At 41.5% G+C, this 19,024-nt stretch overlaps 1 protein-coding gene across 1 annotated transcript in view; it reads right to left on the bottom strand.

Moving 5' to 3' along the window:
* Positions 1-1,107, bottom strand: part of plppr2a (phospholipid phosphatase related 2a) — a 108,762-nt gene extending 107,655 nt beyond the window's left edge. Inside the window, exon 1 of the mRNA XM_083976819.1 lies at positions 1,040-1,107. The gene's annotated coding sequence lies outside the window, so the exon portion shown is untranslated. The remainder of the gene's footprint in view (positions 1-1,039) is intronic.
* Between the last annotated feature and the right edge of the window lie 17,917 nt (positions 1,108-19,024).

A 19,024-nucleotide genomic window follows, 5' to 3' on the forward strand; every position in this document is an offset into this window, starting at 1 on the left:
CTGTTTACTCCTATGGTAAACTACCAGTGAGTTGGTATATTTTTACTTTACTGATGAATTCTCCGTGTGACTGCACGGTGTTATAAGGGTATAATGTCGAAACATTTCCATCATGGTGCAAAGATGCATCACGCTAATACTTCTATGTCTGATAGGAGTCACTTAGATCTTTATTCTTTGCACATCCCAGCCTTCTGACACTCAGTCTGAACACTTTAATGAATGCCTCTCTACATTAGCATCACATAGTGTTATCCAAGGAGTCTTATCGACAACTTAATGTCAACCCTGTCACCGGCGGTTAAGGGCACATCACTCTAGCTGTGGCCTGATCTGAGTCAGCAGATGCCAGCGGGCTAAGTGACAACATGAAGGCTGCTATCTGGGCTCCAGCTTGAGCCACGGGCAGTTCTGGTTCGATTATAGTGTTGTGTAAATAGGAATGACTTAAGACGGCTGATACGTCTTGTTGGAAGGAATCTGTATGCCCAGTTTGTCTGCGTTTCTTCCTGTCTGCTGTTGTTGCCTATACACCCAGCAGGAGAGCTCCAAGCCCTGAGTAAACACACAGCAGCACCCAGTCAGGGAGTGTGCCATTACGTAGCACCGTGTTAGTATTTTCAGCGGCGGGATAATGATGCGTGGGTTGTCTCAAGGTGAAGACGACGGAGCCACATGTGACAGCTATATAATGTGTGTGGGCTGGGCTAAACTAAGGGAAATGACTCATTGTTAAGGTCAGATAAGCTCTACTGTGTTATCCTAATCATGCTTGACACGACACTTTGTTTTTGTGTAACCCAGACACACAGTTCAGGACTGTGATATGAGCTTCTTGCTGCTCAGAGCTACTTAATCTACATGAACTGTACACAGTGGATGAAGAGATTGTGGATTATGTTTTTTTTTTTTTTTTAAACATAGTCCACAACCCTACAAAATAATTCTGTATGAAATGCAGCTAGCCTGGGAAATAATGTTCAGGTTTCTGCTGTGGGTAGTAAACTAGTCTGATTTCCCCCCCTTCATATTATCTCACTTGTTTCTTCTTCTTCCTCTTCAGATGTCAGACACAGGGGGAAACTGGAATGCGTCTGGCCACCGCCGGCCAAGAAAGATCAGAAGAAACCTGATCAGAAAAAGGTGATGAATCAGGTCCATTAACTGGAAACAGTTCATTTTTGTTTTCATCTTCTTTCTGTAAAATATGCATTTGATATATGCAACGCACTGGCAGGAACACAGTACGGTGTCATGTTTTACTGTCACCAGTTCAGGAAAAGGATAGAGCATCATCAAAGGGTTTCTGTTGTTCACATCTCAGAGAGCACGGAGGGGGTGGCCTACTAATGGTGACGTTCACGGCATGAAAAATAAAGATTCAGTTCAAATTGAACTCTAAATATCTGGCTGTATTTGCACATTTCTGAATCCTATCTGGTCGGCACATCAAATGGGTAAACAAAAACATTAGATTTGAAGTGTTCTGAAATGCAGATGGATTTTATAAATTCTTGTTCTGTATTTGATCTTGTGACAACATCTTGCGTAAGACCGTGAAATCATCCTTACATAACATTTACATAATATTTTGTTTTTTGGGTTGTTTTTTTTACATATGATATCTGAAAGAGATATATCAGTAATACTATATCATGTAATTATAAGTCATTATGTTTTTGTTTATTTTCATTCGGAATGAGTTCTACATGAGATTCCCATGCCTCCGATGGCCATTAAGTTTCTGGGTTGGCCATCAGACCTTGTGTACATACGTCCATCTTATTCTTATCAGTGCAATATCTCAGGAGAGAATGTCGTCAAATTTGGTACCAATGGTCACTTGGAGTCATGATTAGAATTTGAAAATCTTTGTAACTTCACAAAACACATTTTAGGCCATGACTTGAGACTTCATACAGTAACTATGACAGTGGTGAGGATGTGTTAGACCCAAAAGATCAAGGTCAACTTCATTGTGACCTCACTTTTTTGTATTGGATTCATATTACAGTATATGAAAGACTAGGTGCTACCAGATAATGGTTATATCTGTCAGGAGTTGCTATCAACTACACATGGGTTTCTTTGATGTTGTTTTGAATGGTAATCTCAACTGCAGTGTTTTCTTCTCTACTTCCACAACAATTTGAAATTCAGAGCTCAGCTCCCTCTCTAAATCTTGCTCTTCTCTCCGTCTTATCCCACAACAGGAGCCAAAAGTTCACAGAGCAGGCGGTCAGAAGGCTCCTCTGTGGCAGCGCTGGGAGTCTGGCCTGATCAATGGGCAGCCATCACAAGAAAAGAACTGATATTGACCATCCTGGCAACACTACACATAAAATATTTATGATCTGCAATGCTAGACTGCTGCACAAATCTAGGCAGAGATAAATTACTATAGTTCACTGAAGTTCATTACAGTATGTCTTCATCTGATGATCACTATAGTATGTTCTTCTAGTCAGACCAATAGAAAAGTGTGCTTTACCTTGGTATGTTTCAACCGTCATCTGCAGTCTTCCTCAGAAGGGTCAGCTGATGTTGCTGTGACGTGTCTTATCAGCTGTTGTTTTGCTCGGTGTGACCATAACTCCGTCATAATAGACCACTGCAAAAGAAACAATCACATCATGGACTTGAACAACGCAAAAATCATTGAAATGTAAAATCATCAAATACAAATGTTGGATCAAGGAGGCCGTTGAGATCAGTAAGCAGGCCGAGGGGACAATGAACAGGGACAAGGGGGATTTCATGCTCTCACACACCCGGGGCTAAGCTGACAGCAGTATGCCTGACCGACCCGGCAAATTTAACAAGACTGTCGCGTTGGTCACACCTACGCCGAACAACAGCTGATGAGAAACATCACAGCAACATCAGGTGACCTGACCTCAGATGACAGTCAGAAGCATATCAAGGTAAAGCACACTTTTCTATACAACTGACTTGAAGAACATACTACAGTGATAAATCAATATGACCTAAATCCTTATGATAGTTCCAGCCGAAGCTCTCTGGCTCCTCTAACTCTGCTTTGTATCTGTGTCAAATATGCTTTTATTTTGATATATCATAGTAATAATTTTATTCAGCACATAAATGAAGCTGATACATCTCTTCAATTGTTCTCTTTATTTCTGTTAACTGAATTTGATGAACAAAATACAGTTCAACCAAATGGCCTACAACGTTGTAATGATCACCTTTTTCCTCTTCCATGAGTTCCCACTGCAGAATTCCAATGGAGTTTCTGCTTTGGGTTTTGGATTTGAGCAAAAAGAGTTGTCAGCTTTTGCACATTTTTGATCAACAACCCTTATTTCCATGAATAAATATTTTTGTTTGTTTGTTTGTTTGTTTTACATAAACAAATTCCTTAGACATTCGCTGTCTAAGGTCACATCCAAATGTATGGGAGGACACGATCCTCTTACATTGTGAGAAATGTAGGGTCCAGTGTGATGGGCTGTAGTAGGAAATAAAAAAGTTAATATCTCTGGCTGCTTTTCTGTCTCTCAAGTTAGTTTCCCAACTTTCAGTTAGTGTAGTATTAAACCAACAAGTATCATTTATGTAGTTGCTGTAGCAGACCACCCCTGTGGTTAAGACGGTCATTATACAGTAAAACAGTTGGCTGGTTGGAGGTAGTTAGATACTAATAGATGGCTTTAATAAAGCCATTTTAAAAGCTGCATCACCTGATTGTAACAACAGTTGTTTTTTGTTTTTTAACTGTGCTGAGTTCTTGTGGGCGTTCTGCACATACTTTTGTCGACCTCAAAGTGTTCCAGGACACAAAGATGGATTCTTACAACACTAGACATCTTTTTCTCATTGAATTAAATATAAAGTGCCACTGAGTCACAGAGTTCATCCTAAATTCAAGTGGAAGCCGAAGAGTCCGTTTGATTACTCAAGACCAGATTGTGTAAATCTTTCTTCTAAATGTAGGAGGAAGTCCAGGGTAAATGAAGCCGTCAGACACCCTTCAGGAAAACGTTCCCCAGCAGCTGACCTGTGATCACATCCGCTAGAGAGAGTTTGGGTTCTAATCTCTGGTCGGAGGCACACAGCTTAGCCTGTCTAAGTACCATCTGTCAGACACAGTGGCTCTGCCAAGGGAGCAAGGACTTTTGTACTCTGCCCTTCCCGGATCAGAAACCCTTGTGTGAACTGGCTGCAGTTCACACCAGCTCACAAACCGCACCGAGGGCAAAGACCTATTTCAATCCTGACATTTTAAGATGGTTACCCCCCAAACATCCTGATGTTAGTGTATGCCTTTACTGCCCTGATGGGAATTCTTACAAAGTAATATACTGTACATGAAGCACATATGCATATTTTAATGACCACAAAACAAACAGATGGAACAGACGACTGACACGCAACGGTGTCAAGGGGGCCCGAGCAATCACAGCCATGCCGCTCTTCTTGTCTGTGCTGTGGATCAGCTCTTACAACTGATGCCACCTCCCAGTCTGCACATTTGTACATCATGCATCTTAATCATCGGGGCCTCCAAGTCTATCCTGTTGGAAGACAACGGCATCATCAGTCTTGATGTCAATGCATTGGAAGGTGAGCAGCGCAATCAGGCTTTGTATAACCATCAGACATCTGCAGACGATGGCGCAGATGGCGAGGCAGAGTGAAGTTACAAATGATGAAGCGGGGAACCGGAGAAGACATCTGAGGGCAAATGCCAACAACACTTTATATTTATATACAAGCCTGAGAGTGTGGTTAGATGGCAACACAGCAATTAAAGTATCTCTCAAAACGTTGAAGCCTTGCCCTGGAAAGAATCTGATATGCTTCAGGACAGATTGGAGGACTTTGAACAGACATGGACAAAATAAAACTGATCTCCGAAAGGGCACTAGGTAGTACTGCTAATGTGTGTGTGTGTGAGTGAGAGAGAGAGAGAGAGAGAGAGAGAGAGAGAGAGAGAGAGAGAGAGAGAGAGAGAGAGAGAGAGAGAGCGTGTGTGTGGTTATCTGTGACAAAAAGTACCAGAACACCACTAGAGGTCAGTATAACCTTAACAACCAAGAGGAGGTATTCCAGGACAACACTAAGTAACTGAGTTCTTCTAAAAATGGCATTACTTTGGTTTCTGACTGATGGTGTGCATTGCAAGTATTAAAGAAAAAAAAATATGACTACAGGTATTTTCAAGTAGTCTTCAAGACGTAAAAACAAAACATACGCACATACACGACTGAAACACTTGTTACGCCAGACCCTTTGACCTAAACCTACAACATCATGAGTTGTTTTTTCAAATAGCTATATATATATTATATATCTTTAGGTTACATACAGTATGCATGTTAAGAATACCAAGAAGTCGTTTTATTCGAAGGGTAGACATATCCTGAGAAAGTACAGTAGTTATGTAACCTCTGTAATTTATCGAGTGATGAGTCACTTATTTCACAGAACTGAAGCTGCCGACTCCATGCATTATCAATTCCATGTACACTAAGAAAAAAAAGTTGCTCAAGAGCACGTCTGCGTCATTTTCTGCAGAAGCATGGGGGTGGTGATTTCTTCAGATCCTTCGCTAACACTGAGTCATTCATGAGTGTTTTCATGGACAGAGCGCATTAAGACATGTATCTAAACGACAAACAACAACACATCAATTAGATTAACGTCACGGTAATGTTATCTCTTTCCAAACACACTTGAATCACCGGGATAAGAATTCTTCCTGAGGGGTAAAAGGAGTGGAATAACATTTCTCTGAGCATTAGAGAAAATATTTGAGGAGGAAACTGTTTTTGCAGAGGATGACTAGCCAAGTAATGTTTCCTGATTTAATGGAAGCCACCCTTTTAAATTTCATTTAGTTCAACTTCTAGAAATAATAATATGCAAGTTTCCAGGCAGAGAACAGCCGTAAAAATTGAGGAAGAAATGATAAGAAGTGAGTAACGCAGGGTTCCCAACACAGGGACAAAGGGTTAACTGAAGACAATATACTCCACTCAGTGCTATTATTGTATCCCACCCTGCCCTGAGTGCACAATTACAAGAGCTTTGTGAGTGGGTGCTCGGAGAGGGTAGAGCAGTGACAGCTCTGACATCATCACTCCTTAAGCACTGTGAGATGGGGCTTGACTCGGTTCTGCACCAGCAGCAGCAACATAACACTATGGGCCGATGATGGGTGAGTCATTCTTTCCACCCACACGACTTCCCATCGTCAGGATTCATCAAGGAACTCTCACTTAGCTCGAATCAGACCCTTTTGTATAATCCATGCAGTGCTGAAGTCACACTCAGACAAAGACTTTGATATCACAGGAAAAAAATAAAGTTACAGTGGTGATTCCCAACCAGGAGAGATGTTTTTTCGCAAATTCACATATTGAGTCAGCTGTGCTGCATTTGTGCATGCAGCCAGATATTAGTCCTATGGCTTCAATGTTAAAACAATAATCAGCTTAAAGTTGAAATACTTAGCTTGACATAATGGATAAATGGTTGGAATAGTTTGATACTATCATATACAATGGTGGCTTGGCTGTGATCCTACTCGTCACGGCATAGCCCTTGAGGCTCCCGTTGCCGGTGTGGGTCGGGTATGGGCCTGATGCCCTAGCACTGCATTCGGACTATGTTTCCTTTTCTTTGATGCTAAATGTGTAGCCGCCATTTCTCCTGGCTCGACCGTATCCAGAGTTGTCCTCATGGTTGTTTTTATACAAGCCCACGGCGCCGCAGGCCCAACTTCACCTACGCTCTGCCATTGGCTGGGGAAAACACACCGACTTCCCGCCCAGAAAAGTCCCAACTACACCAAAACATCAAAATACAGCCAGAGGGAGTTCTCTGCAGACACAGTCACCACCACATATGAGTAGAAGCCCATTAAGCAGGATTTATTTTGTACAAGTCTCTATTTTATTTTTTAGGAAAGACGCTACCTTTGAATAAAATGGAAAGCTTGCCACAAGGGGACTGTTTAAATAGCTTAACTTTAAATTGATAGATAGGTGTTTGAAATAGTTATCTTACAAATCACCAATTTAAGTGTTATAAATAAATGTTATAGTTAGTTAAACTCATGAAATAGGAATATGGAATATAAAGGGTGAAATAACTGGCCAGTGAAGTGGATTAACAGCTGTGGAAAGGGGCGCAGTTGAAAGAGCTAATGAATAAATGGATGAAATACTTTTCAAAATGTAATGGATCAATGCTTGACATTTACATAAAGGTAATGGATAAATGGTTTCACTAAAGGTAACACATGGAAGGCTGAAATAACAAAAGCAAAAGACAAACAGAATAGCTGAATAGCTGAAATACAAAACCCACAGTAATAGGTAAAGTAAAAGCTCAAACATCCATCTTCTGCATGCCCAGGCAGAATAGTACAAAATGTAAAACAGACGTAACTGACTTGAACACTGACAGTTCAATTGCGGGGGAAAGAAACTGAATTGTAGCGATATCTAGTAAATGTTTATATAATTAACTGAGCCTTATATAATGCAGTTTAAAACACACACAACGAGTGGTGTTAATCAAGGGGTATTTGAGTTCATGGGACAAGTGCATTACACTCCCCAGTGTGTGTTTACATAAAGTGTACATATTTCAACAAATTTTCTCATTCCACAGAGGGACATGTTCTGGCTGCTGCACTTGCCCATGATTCTTCTTCACTTACTGATGTGAAATGAATGAATAAACATGGTTAGCAGGAACATGAGCTAAGGACAGAATAAACAGACCTCAGATCGCCCTGCTAAGTTGAGCCTTTGTCCTCAATAAACCCTTCTATTCGTTTTCACACTCCCCTCCTCCTCCTCCTCCTCTCCCCTCTTTCTTCATACCCAATGAGAACTCAATTGTCTAATTCCACGATCCCACATTACAACATCCAACAGTAATACAAAGCAGTCATGCACAATCAAACGTCATCCTTTTGTCCATTTGCCTCGGGCTTTGAATTTCACTGCTTTTCTGTGAAACTGTTCTTATACAGTACCTTATTTTCTGGAAAGCACAATGATTTTCTTTTTAAATATTATTATTATATATTATTTTTTCTCAGAACCTAATAAACGTAGCTGTTTCTAACTGCATTTGCATTGTACACATAGCCAAACATTAGGTCTGTTTCTCAGAAGGACGTGTACAGAGTACAATACCCAGCGCTAATCATGTTATTTTTGTATACTATTTGCCATAAATCTCTGGCTTTCTCACTTTCTTGATAGATATGACGCTGGAGCCAAATGAAGCTCAATGTAAATTAATTCCACTTTACATTACATTTACTCATTTGGAAGATGCTTTTATCCAGAGCGACTCACCGGGTGAGGGTCATCAGAGAGACCTTTGTGTAAGTAAGTGCCTTATCTATTCAGTAAGTGCAAGGATATCAAGAAAAGAAGTGCACCAAATGTGCATAGTAAGTGCTAGTTAAGCGTGTTAGGGTACCAGAGGTGTTTGGAGAGGTGGTGCTTTCAGAGGAGATTAGACTTCAACAGATTTTTCAAACTGGAGAGGGACACCCCTGCTCTGACAGGTTTCCCATCGGGGAACCACAGACTAGAAGGTGATTTAGTTAAGTGTTGATGAACACTGTCAAAGCTAACAGGTTAAATTTGTACAATAATCTGTGTGTAAAGCACGTGACTGCAGATTATAATTTAAGGATGTGTGATGAAAGTAAAATTCTCTTTTTTGGTAGTTTTGGAGTTTCCAAATACAACGGCGAGGGCCAAGAAGAAGCACAGGCCTTAAGAGATCCAGAAGTCACTTTGGAAGCAAGCATTAGTGACTTGAATTTTATTTAGGCAGCCATGGGTAGCCAGTGTAGGTCAACGAGTAGCAGAGTGACGTGCCCTTTAAGGGCTGATCGAAGACCAGACGGGCTGCTGCATTCTGGGCCATCTGTAAGGGTTTCACGGTCTGCATAAGAGAGGCCTGCCAGAAGGTCATCGCAGTAGTTGAGGCAAGAGATGATCATGGTCTGGACCAAGTGCTGGCCTGATATTTCTTATGTTGTATAAGGGTTAGGGTTTCTCATAACCTGGGTTGATCAGAAGACCGTCATAATACTTTGTTCACAACTCTGTGTTGCTCTCTATCTCTCTCAATCAGCCCATCATGTCATTGCTGTCAAACTTTAAAGCTGTTCACCTCACTTCTCCTCTTGACTGTCGTTTCATTGTCTATTGCTGGAACACACCTCCACCTCAGGTTGAGCTTGTCTGAGTTCATTCCTCATCAAATCCATGTCCTCTCCCTTTTCCCCATTCCACCACCACCGCCGCCAGTGTCTTGTCCCTGTGGTGGGGTTTCCTAAAAGACTCTCACATCTCTCACTTTTCTTCTCTTGTTGAGGAACATGGCATAAAAAATGTATCAGTTCACTCAGAGTGAAGTCTCCACTGATTCAGCTAGACCGGAAACACTTCTGTCTGAGGAAAAGGGGTCCAACAGTACCTCTACAGCTTAATTAGCATTTTATAGCCAAAATGGTGAACTGTACCTTTAAACAGCAAGATAAACTTTTTTGCTGTCAACACATGCAAATAAAGCCACTTTGCAAATCTGTCATACACCACTTTACCAATGCTCCACAAAGAAGTATTCATCATTTCACTAAAATAAAATGAAGCTATAAGAAAAAGAAAAAAAAGCTTCAAAGCAAACTCTTCTGGACTGGGCCAGAACTGCATAACCACAGGCTACTCTGTAATTCTTGCATTTCTGAAAGTAGCTGGTGCTTAAACCAAAGAATCTGCTTAGATGAAGTATAATTGATGATTTGAGAGTGTTCTCAGTTAGTTATGAGGATAGTATTACAGGTAATAAGATACTTTGCACTCCTGCTTTTGTAATGAGGGTGGCAGAGTGTAAGAACGACTCTGTAAGAAGCTCAAGTCTGTGAACATTTCGAGTGAGTGAACATTTTCTGCACTATAAAAGGCCTAAGCTTTCTGAATTATATCTTGTAATAATTTGACACTGCAATATTTAAATAATAGTGCAGGGAAATATGAAGCTGGCACTGTTTCATCGACTGGGTTGTCAGGTCAGTGGTTGAGCAGGGTGGTCTCAGGTCACAGAGCGCTCAGAAACCATCCTGGGACAAAATCCTTCCACCGAACAAGTTTCTAATCTTTCACTTTTCTCTTCCATCTCTTGGCCCGCTGGCCTGGGTGGTTGGCTCTGAGTATTCAGTCTGAATTAAGCTCTTTCAGCCAACTGTTCAAAGCTCTTTTTGCATGGTTAGCCTCTCTGGTGGCTGCTGCTGAACTGCCTCCCGTTCTATTTCGGGGTTTAAAGGAATGACAGTATTCTCACTCGACTCTCAAGAAAATCCTTTCAATCCACTGTATGGAACACCGCTGGGATTAGGTTGCAGTCTACATTACATAAAAGTGAAGATCACATCCTCGCTGAATGTTAAAAACCGAAATAGGAAGCCTCTCATGAGAACAACAAAAACCACTCTCAGAGATTTCAGTGTGGTGGGAATTACGCCTGTAACAGAATTTTTTTATTAAGGGCTTTATCAATAGAATTGTAGATAAATACATATGAACTGTAGACAATAGATGAGCCTAGAAGATTAGATCTTAGCTTTCAGGAAATAGAATTAAACAAACGTAACAAACTACTAATGTTTTTATTGTGAAGCAAAAAATGCCAATAAGTCTTATGTATAAGTGCATACAGCAAGTTAGGTATGAATTAAAAAATGTATCAATCATGGTCGGGGAGGAGATCTTTTTCTGGAGCATCTTTTACTGAATTGCTTGAAATCCTCTTCACACTCCACCAATTAATTCGCTTTTTCACTAAAATGTCAGTCAACCGTGGAAAGGACAATCCAGTAAAAACACCAACCAATCATTTTCAACACCTTGGACGAATTGATTGGATCGTGATGCGTCTATCAAACTGCCATCTATCCCGCCTCTTCATGCATTGATCGCGTGCATGCTCAGAGTCTTCATTGATTTATGGTACGGGAAAGACGACGCCAGAGCCAGAGCTTATGCTAGCTTGCTAAATTCAACGAGACAGTTGCAACAACGTTACGGCAGAAAAGAACAAGCGTTGCGCGTTCCTGTGCTCTGGAGGCGTGGCCTCGGAGAGAAGTCTGAAGGAAGGGGCTCGGACTTCTGAACTGTGTATTTTCAAAATGTAGTTTATTGTTTTTTTGTTTGTTTTTAAGGTTCTTTTACCCTTCCTTTAAAGGAGAATTCCGGTCATTTTTGACCCCTAAATCGTTGTCCTGATGGTCACTGATGATTTCTTTACAAAAATAAACGGTCGGAGATATTTTGGACATTACCACTGCACTGCTCCACCGTTTATTTTTGTAAAGAAATCATCACAACAAGGAAAAAGTGTTTGTTTCTGTGGTGGGGACTGGGAGAGCATGTGCTCTGCGATTGGATAGTAATGTCTTTCCAGGATGTTTCAGAGTTAGGCTATCTGAGGTGAGTGATAACATGCAAAAACACAAAGTTTATACTGTTTATACTGTACACTATATGAGTTCAGTGGTGTCTCGTAAGGATTTGAGTCATGTACCATAGATATTTGATTGTTTTTTGAGTGTTTGTTGTGGTTGAAAGAATTGCCCCCATAGGTTAGCGTTGTCGCTATCCCGAGCGTCGTCTCGCCATGGTGTAACTCTGGTTTGCCTGCATCAAATTTAGTCGTGTTTTTTGCTCCCCCCAACACTGGGTGACCATCAGGACAACGATTTAGGGGTCAAAAATGATCGGAATTCTCCTTTAAGCTAAGATTTCTGTCCGACTCCCCATTTCTCCGACCATACATTTCTATATTTTTGCGTCCGTTATTAATCTCCATTTGTCAACCCTAACCCTAAACCTTCGCCTAATCATAACCCTCTAGAATAAGTCGGATTAATGGGTAGTCGGAGAAATAAACGGTCGGACTGACGTATTGTCCCCGTCTTAACCTTCATATCTTGAATATAAATGCAAGTCATGTGTGAGACATTCAATTGATGTCTGTTCAGTAATAATGTACAGAGCTGTTACAGAATGCTCTTTAGAAATGAGTCCTTTATATGGGATTATAATTAACTTCTTATAAACATCCTGACAATCCAAACACGCTGCTTTAGAGAATCCTCTGTTATCTGTGGTCTGCTGTGATCATAGCAATGTTGTCTATGTGGTTTTAAAAATGAGATACTGTAAGCTGTGTGCAAAAGGGAGTGCAGGAAACATGACCTTAGTTGGTCATAGGAGCTTGAGCACTCATGTAACAAGATCCACTTCATGTTATGAAAGGTTAGCGCTTGCCTCATAACAAATTTAGCTGCTTCTTCTTCTTATGACTGTTTGACCTTGATTGAGCAAGTAAAAGGAGTGGAGGACTTTTGTGATGTAAAAACAAAAAAGGCACAACCACCTACTCTCACTTTCAAAGCCGAATGAACTCCTGTTAATTGTTGTCAAAGTACAGAAGGTGCAGCAGCAGATGTTACTTAGATGCTCGTCTGATAGTCAACATCAGATTCAGAGGAAAAGTATTTCAATAGGCAAGAGTTTCGTCATAATGACAGAGAACTCTTACACAATAGATGCTCTTTTTTTCAACAAACCACAAAGTTTGTTTCGTAACTTACTACATTACAAATAAAAGCCCTGTTCACCACAAACACATGCACTCAGTAGTATCTCTCCACCACGAGGAAGCCAGGCCAGTCCCGGAGTTCGGCTAATGTTAGAGGTTCTGCTCCACACCGGGTTATGTTGGAATCAAATAAAAGTGTGATCCCACATTTCTCTCTTTCCTGTGGGACTGAGCAGGTCCACACTGCAATGCTACAATGCAGTTTATAAACATTTGAAAAGTTTCCTTGTCAATCATTCACACATTTGGTGGAGTGGTCTCTAGTTTGAGTTTGTTGTTTTGCCAGTAAATCCAGATGAACCTCTGCCGATTTTCAAAGTATTACATTCCTCAGCTCAGGGTGTTTGCTTTTATCTTACAACCTGTTTGTTTACCTTTCATGGTATTTCTAGTTTGCCGTGTGCAGACAAAAAAAACAACTGGATCATATTTGATGCTGAAGAGAAACTCTGTATCTGATGATATGGGCTCTGAGGACACAGAGGGCTCCTCTTTTTGCTGATTTTGAAAAAGCTTTATAAACACGTATCCTCGACTGACATGGAGATCAGGACGTCACTGCAAATGGAGAGGGTGAGCAGGGTGAATGAATATTACTGCAGAAGTTCAGCTTTTGCTCAGTTATCTGCTCACATCCGTTATCTGTTCATCTGTATAATGTATTTGTTTTTGAAAGGGAAAAACATAAGAAAACATAAGCGTCCCATGTGATTTCTAAGTGGCACCCTGAAGGATTACACCCAGAAAAGCCTGGGCAGTATATGCAGATGTAACAACACTGTTTCTGATGCTGATTGTCTACTTACAGTGCAATCTGTGTGACATGCCTTAGAGGCGTTGTGCTGTGCTGCGTATACTTTGTCATGTCATGTCAAAGGATTTCAGGGAGCGGCCAGATTATCGAACAAACGGAGTATGGCTCACGCCAGGAACAACCTCAACATCTGCTCGTATTCGTGTGGCGAAAGAAAACATGCATAGGAAATGACTATTAAGTGCTGTTGTGATGGCTGAGGTTCAACAACATTAGACCCTCTGCCAAGGCTGCCTCGGGTGAACCTGAGCTCAGGACACTGTGCCACTGTCATGCTGCAATGAACAAGGTGGAAACTGGGCCATCTATATCTGTACAAACCTCTGATTATGAACAGATTATGCAACCGCACAGCATGCTTTACATAACCAGCTTTACATAACATCCATGCACTCCTTCTGTATACACCCTTTGTTCCCAAATTAAATAATTTAATTGCCCCCCTACCCCTTCTCAACCCAGCCATCTGCCTGGCACAGAGTCAACTATGTTAAAAACTTCTGACACCTCAACTCCTCGTCATGCTGAGATTTCTATCTGCATTCATCATGAGACGGAGCTCTCGTCTCGGCCACATTATGATGGGGATGTAAATCAGTGTCTGGGTGAGATAGATGGCGTATTTACACATATCAAACAGCAACAGCAGCTGCTAGGGTGAATGTTGTTTAGTGGGTGAGTTATCTCCGAGGGCTGATGCAGCTGATAACATCGTACATTTCCAGTCGGTTTTCAGTAACACGCACGAACAAATACTCCTTCTAAGAAAAAGCCTGTGTGACTTTCCAAATCTCCCCTTAAATCCTTCTTCAAATTATACACCCTTTTTTGCGAGTGTTTGTATTGCATTGGCTGCACTAAGTAGTTCTACATCTAAGGGACTCAATGAAAGCGATTAAGGCCAAAGAAAGTGGAGGGTTTTGTTTTCTCAGGGACAACTTTTATTTTTGAAGTATTTTGTGGGGCTTTTATGCCTTCAGTTGACAGGACAGTCAGAAAGAGACAGGAAATGGGGAGAGAGGGGGGGGGTGACATGCAGCAAAGGGCCACCGGGGGAATTGAACCGGGCCCGCTGCAGTGAGGACTATAACCTTTGTATGTGGGGCGCCTGCTCAACCCAGTGAGCTATACGATGCCCCATTTTTGGGATTTTTTAATGTCTTAATTATGATACTGTAGGACCATATGAGAGACAGGAGATCAGGGGAGAGAGAGATGGGGATGACATGCAGCAAAGGGCCATGAGTTGGATTCAAACATGCTACATCCTACATGGGCTGCACTCTACAGGGTTTCTCATCCCAGACTCACTCTTACTTTTGATGATTTATGGACAAAAAAAGGTCAGAGTTACATCACACAGATGACAAGGTTTTTATATTTGACCATGAGGAAGCTGTCCATATTTAGTCATGTAACTGATGTGACCGACAGTCAAACAGCTCATCTCAAAATAACATTTACACAGAACATTTGCAGGTGCAAAATTGACCTTTCTATTCAGACTGCGGGCACAAACAACACAGACAAAGGCTGCTATAGCCACTGTGTAAACTGGTACAATCCATCCCTTGCATATGGGTTGATGATCCTGTAAGTGACAGAGCCTCCATGAGAGTTGCTTTGATTGTATGTTTTTAAAACCTATTACAAAGTAGGGCTGCTCAATTTTGCCCAAAAATAAAATCCAGATTTTCTTCTCTCTAAAACCGATTTCTGATTACGATTTTTTTTTTGTGAAATGACAAACTATTTTATGTGTGCTGTTTATGTCTTTTTAAATGGACCTGGAGTCTAATAATAATCGATCCATCTATCTATCTATTTATCTATTATTATTAATACACATAGGTACTTACAACAGACAAACAAACAAAAAATAGTTTTTATAGCTTTTCTGTCTTTCATGTTGTGTAGTTGCATGAAATATTGTTTTTCTATTTGAAATTCATGAAAATTTGGTTTTTTGGGTCTCCATTTACATTTATGGATGTAGTACTTTCCTTGCAAAATAAAAAGATTCAACAAATCTATCTAGCCGCCGTGATATGATGACTCGCCACCGCTGAAGAACTCAGCTGTGAGGCTAAAGACCTAAACCAAGTAGAGTCGAGCTGAGCAGAGCTGTAACTGTGCAGTGGAAAAGGGCCATTGGTCCTTTTGGCAACGAGGGGAGATGGGAGGAAGGAGGCAGTAGTCACTACGGTAACCCAGCGCAGCCCAGATACATGAACGGGGGCTGTACCGTTGGCTCATAATCTGGAGTTGGTCCCCGGGCGCTGCACCGTGGCTGCCCACTGCTCCTCAGGGATGGGTTAAATGCAGAGAAAGAATTTCACTGTATTAGCTGTATATGTGACAAATAAAGTACCTTTACCTTTAAATAATCGCGATCACAATTTTAAAACTATTAATCCAACAGGCCTATTACGAAGCTGATCTCACTGTTTCATCCTCCAGCGCAGCCACAGTGTTTCTGGTTTAGACAGCAACGTGACGGACAGGTGACAGGTCTGTTTACTCTAAAAAGACTGTTTACTCAGAAAAGACATTACAGGAAAATGGGTGAAAATGAGTGGGTGCTACATTTACATCAATGCCAATCAGAACTCATAAATCCAGAGCAATTTGAGCCGGGTGCGAATGACTTGTTGTATTGATTGCAGCCCTGACAAATGCCTGATGTCAGTGATGTTAGTGGGTTTTTTGACCAGTGAGAAAGGGGCTATAAATGTCAGACTACCGGCTTATCAACACATTACTAAACCTGTGATATAAAGGCTTCAGTTAGTAGAAAGAAACTCACCAGTAACTTAACTGCTTGATTATAATTTTGAAAAATGCTTCTATTTGTACAGTTTTGCGCATGTTGTGCAGATTTCCCTGTGATTTCAATTAATCCTCCCACATTCTCGAGAGACACGTCCCCTCTAATATATGTAATTTGTTTTATGAGCATTTCATAAGCCAGCCCCCACCCCACCATCATCCCCAAACGATCAAAAGTGGTTGCTTTGGTAACAGTGTGACGTATTTCAGAGCCTAAGAATAGAAGCATGAGGAGGGAAGTGGGTCTGAGGCTCTTGGCTTCGCAGTCGGTCTGAGAGCCTTTCCAAATGTTTTCCCTCTAATGTGTGTCGGAGGCCAGTGCTCAAGTGATGCTGACATTTCTGTCTGATTACGGCGCAGACAGCGGGGTCTGTGTTGACACTGTGCTGGAGAGGTTACCTGCTTGTGGTTTCCCAGATTTGACACACACAAAAAAACCACACACACACACATCACCTGGCTGGTGGAGTTGGAAAGCAGACTGAGGTCAGGAGTGATGCAGTGAGCCGAGGGATGGCTGAAACATTTGGGAGGGGGAGCATGTACCACTGACAACAAATCATCAATAAACATATACCCACATGAGTTCAGACACATGCACACGCTCTGCTTGTTATGAAACAAACCCCCCAAGCCAAACAAACTGAGTCATAGCCTATTTATAGACACCGCAATACATCTCTCATGTGTATGAGCCTTGGATAGGCACTGTGCGTCTGCGGTATAGACAAGCTGTTACATAAATACATGTCTCAGGGGACCGGTGATTCACAACATGAGCATAGTTCTCTTTTTAAACTGCATTTTTCTTAGTCACCAGCCAAACAAAGAAATAAATGATTACCAAGAGAGCTCAATATGGTTGTAAATGTGTATTTTGCCAGGTAGCTATAAATGTTAAAGCAGAATTTGGCAAAACAGAATAGCTTACAGTATCAACTTTGTTTCTGAGGCTTGAAAAGTTCCACACAGCTCTATGAAGATGCCCTGGTCATAAATCTCAATTGTTTGCACAAAATTAACACATGACTTTCTGGTTGTACTAGCTAAGCTAACCAGCTGCTGGTGCAACACACAAATGAACACACCATGTCTTGTGTGTTAAGTTTGTTAAGTTAATCACTGAAGGGGAAACAATGACACAGTGTAGTTTTATGGGCCAAGGCAGAGTGGGACATGTTGATTTCACAATTTCATTTCTTTGCAGATTAAACAAACAAGATGTAACGAGTTGATTGTGATAGTTTAATGGTGTTGGAATGTGTTACCTTTGGACTTCTCTTTGTCTCTGACTCAGGAGGTACAGCGGGTCATCGTCGTCATCAAAAGGTCAGCGGTTTGATTCTCCATAGAAGAGTTCTGTACGTGCAGAAAAAAGTACAGCATGAAAATGTGTGTGTGTGTGTGTGTGTGTGTGTGTGTGTGTGTGTGTGTGTGTGTGTGTGTGTGTGTGTGTGTGTGTGTGTGTGTGTGTGTGTGTGTGTGTGTGTGTTAGAAACTGATGTGTGTGTGAGACTGTGAGTGGGTGAAAGTGGCTTGTAGTGTGTGTTTTGAGTGGTTGATAACAGTAGAGAAGTGCTATAGAAGTGCAGTCCATTTACCATTTAAACTAAGCTAACTAGCCCCTGGTTGTAACTTCATATGAAAGACAGTGACACGTAGACATGAGTGGTGTCCAATTCTGAAGAAAAGATAAAATTCTAAGTTTAGAAATGTTTTACATTATGACAAATTAATAAGCCAATAATAAAAAGAAAACAGGAAGAAAACTACATTTTTACGGGATATACTACACACATTATCAGTGGCAGTACCAGTCCAGATAGGAAATGTGCAGCTATGAGCAGTGTGTGTGTGTAGATACTGCAACCGAGAGTGTGTTGGTACACTCTGTGCCAAAATAGAAAGAGAAGAAGAGAGGGAGTAAACAGCAAAAGAGAATTTAATTTAGAGTGGTAAACATGTTGAGGGGTCAGAGGAATGTGTGTTACTTAGGAAGCTGGATTTGTTAATATCTAATGTTACTGAGGGCGTAAGAAAGAGCTCATCTTATCTTTCATAATGTCGGTCGTCTAGGACTGAGTGTTATCACATTAGATAACATTACATGGCAGGTGAAATGAGGCCAAGCTGGCATGTAGCAGGATGATACCATGCTGGTGCAGCACAGTTCCGCGGCACACTGTGTCACTGCAGAGGGATTTTCTAAAGCCGAAGCCATAATGAAGCAAACATGAAAGAGAGGGGGGGGGGGGGGGGGGGGGGGGTTTATGACCTCATACAATAATTAACACTCAGCGGCAGTGCGGGGATGTTAGGACACCGCAAAAGAAAGCAGAGGGATTAGAGGAGGAATATGTGAGGAATCTGAGTCGAGACAAAATGAAACAGCAGCTGGAGAAAGGATCAGAGAAAGTGGTGCTACGACGCTCAGCTGGAGGCGATGGTCGGCCATCTATGTGACCTTCTTCCGGCAGCAACAAACTGTGTCACCGGAGTGATGGCCTCCTCCCATCCCCATCCTCCTCTCTGGACTTCCCCTGTGGTCTAGTTCAGGGTGTATTTTAAGCTCGTCCTGCAGGGAACTTTACATAACATGCCTCTTTCCGTCAACTTTGGCTAACACCTCCCAGCTCATCTGTCTGACTGTCAGTGGCTGTTTTCGTGAAGCCGGTCAGCCGGTGTAGCAGTCTTGCTGTTGAGTCTTGTCTGTGCCAC

The sequence above is a fragment of the Trachurus trachurus genome (genome assembly GCF_905171665.1).
Source record: "Trachurus trachurus genome assembly, chromosome: 8".
Lineage (NCBI taxonomy): Eukaryota > Metazoa > Chordata > Actinopteri > Carangiformes > Carangidae > Trachurus > Trachurus trachurus.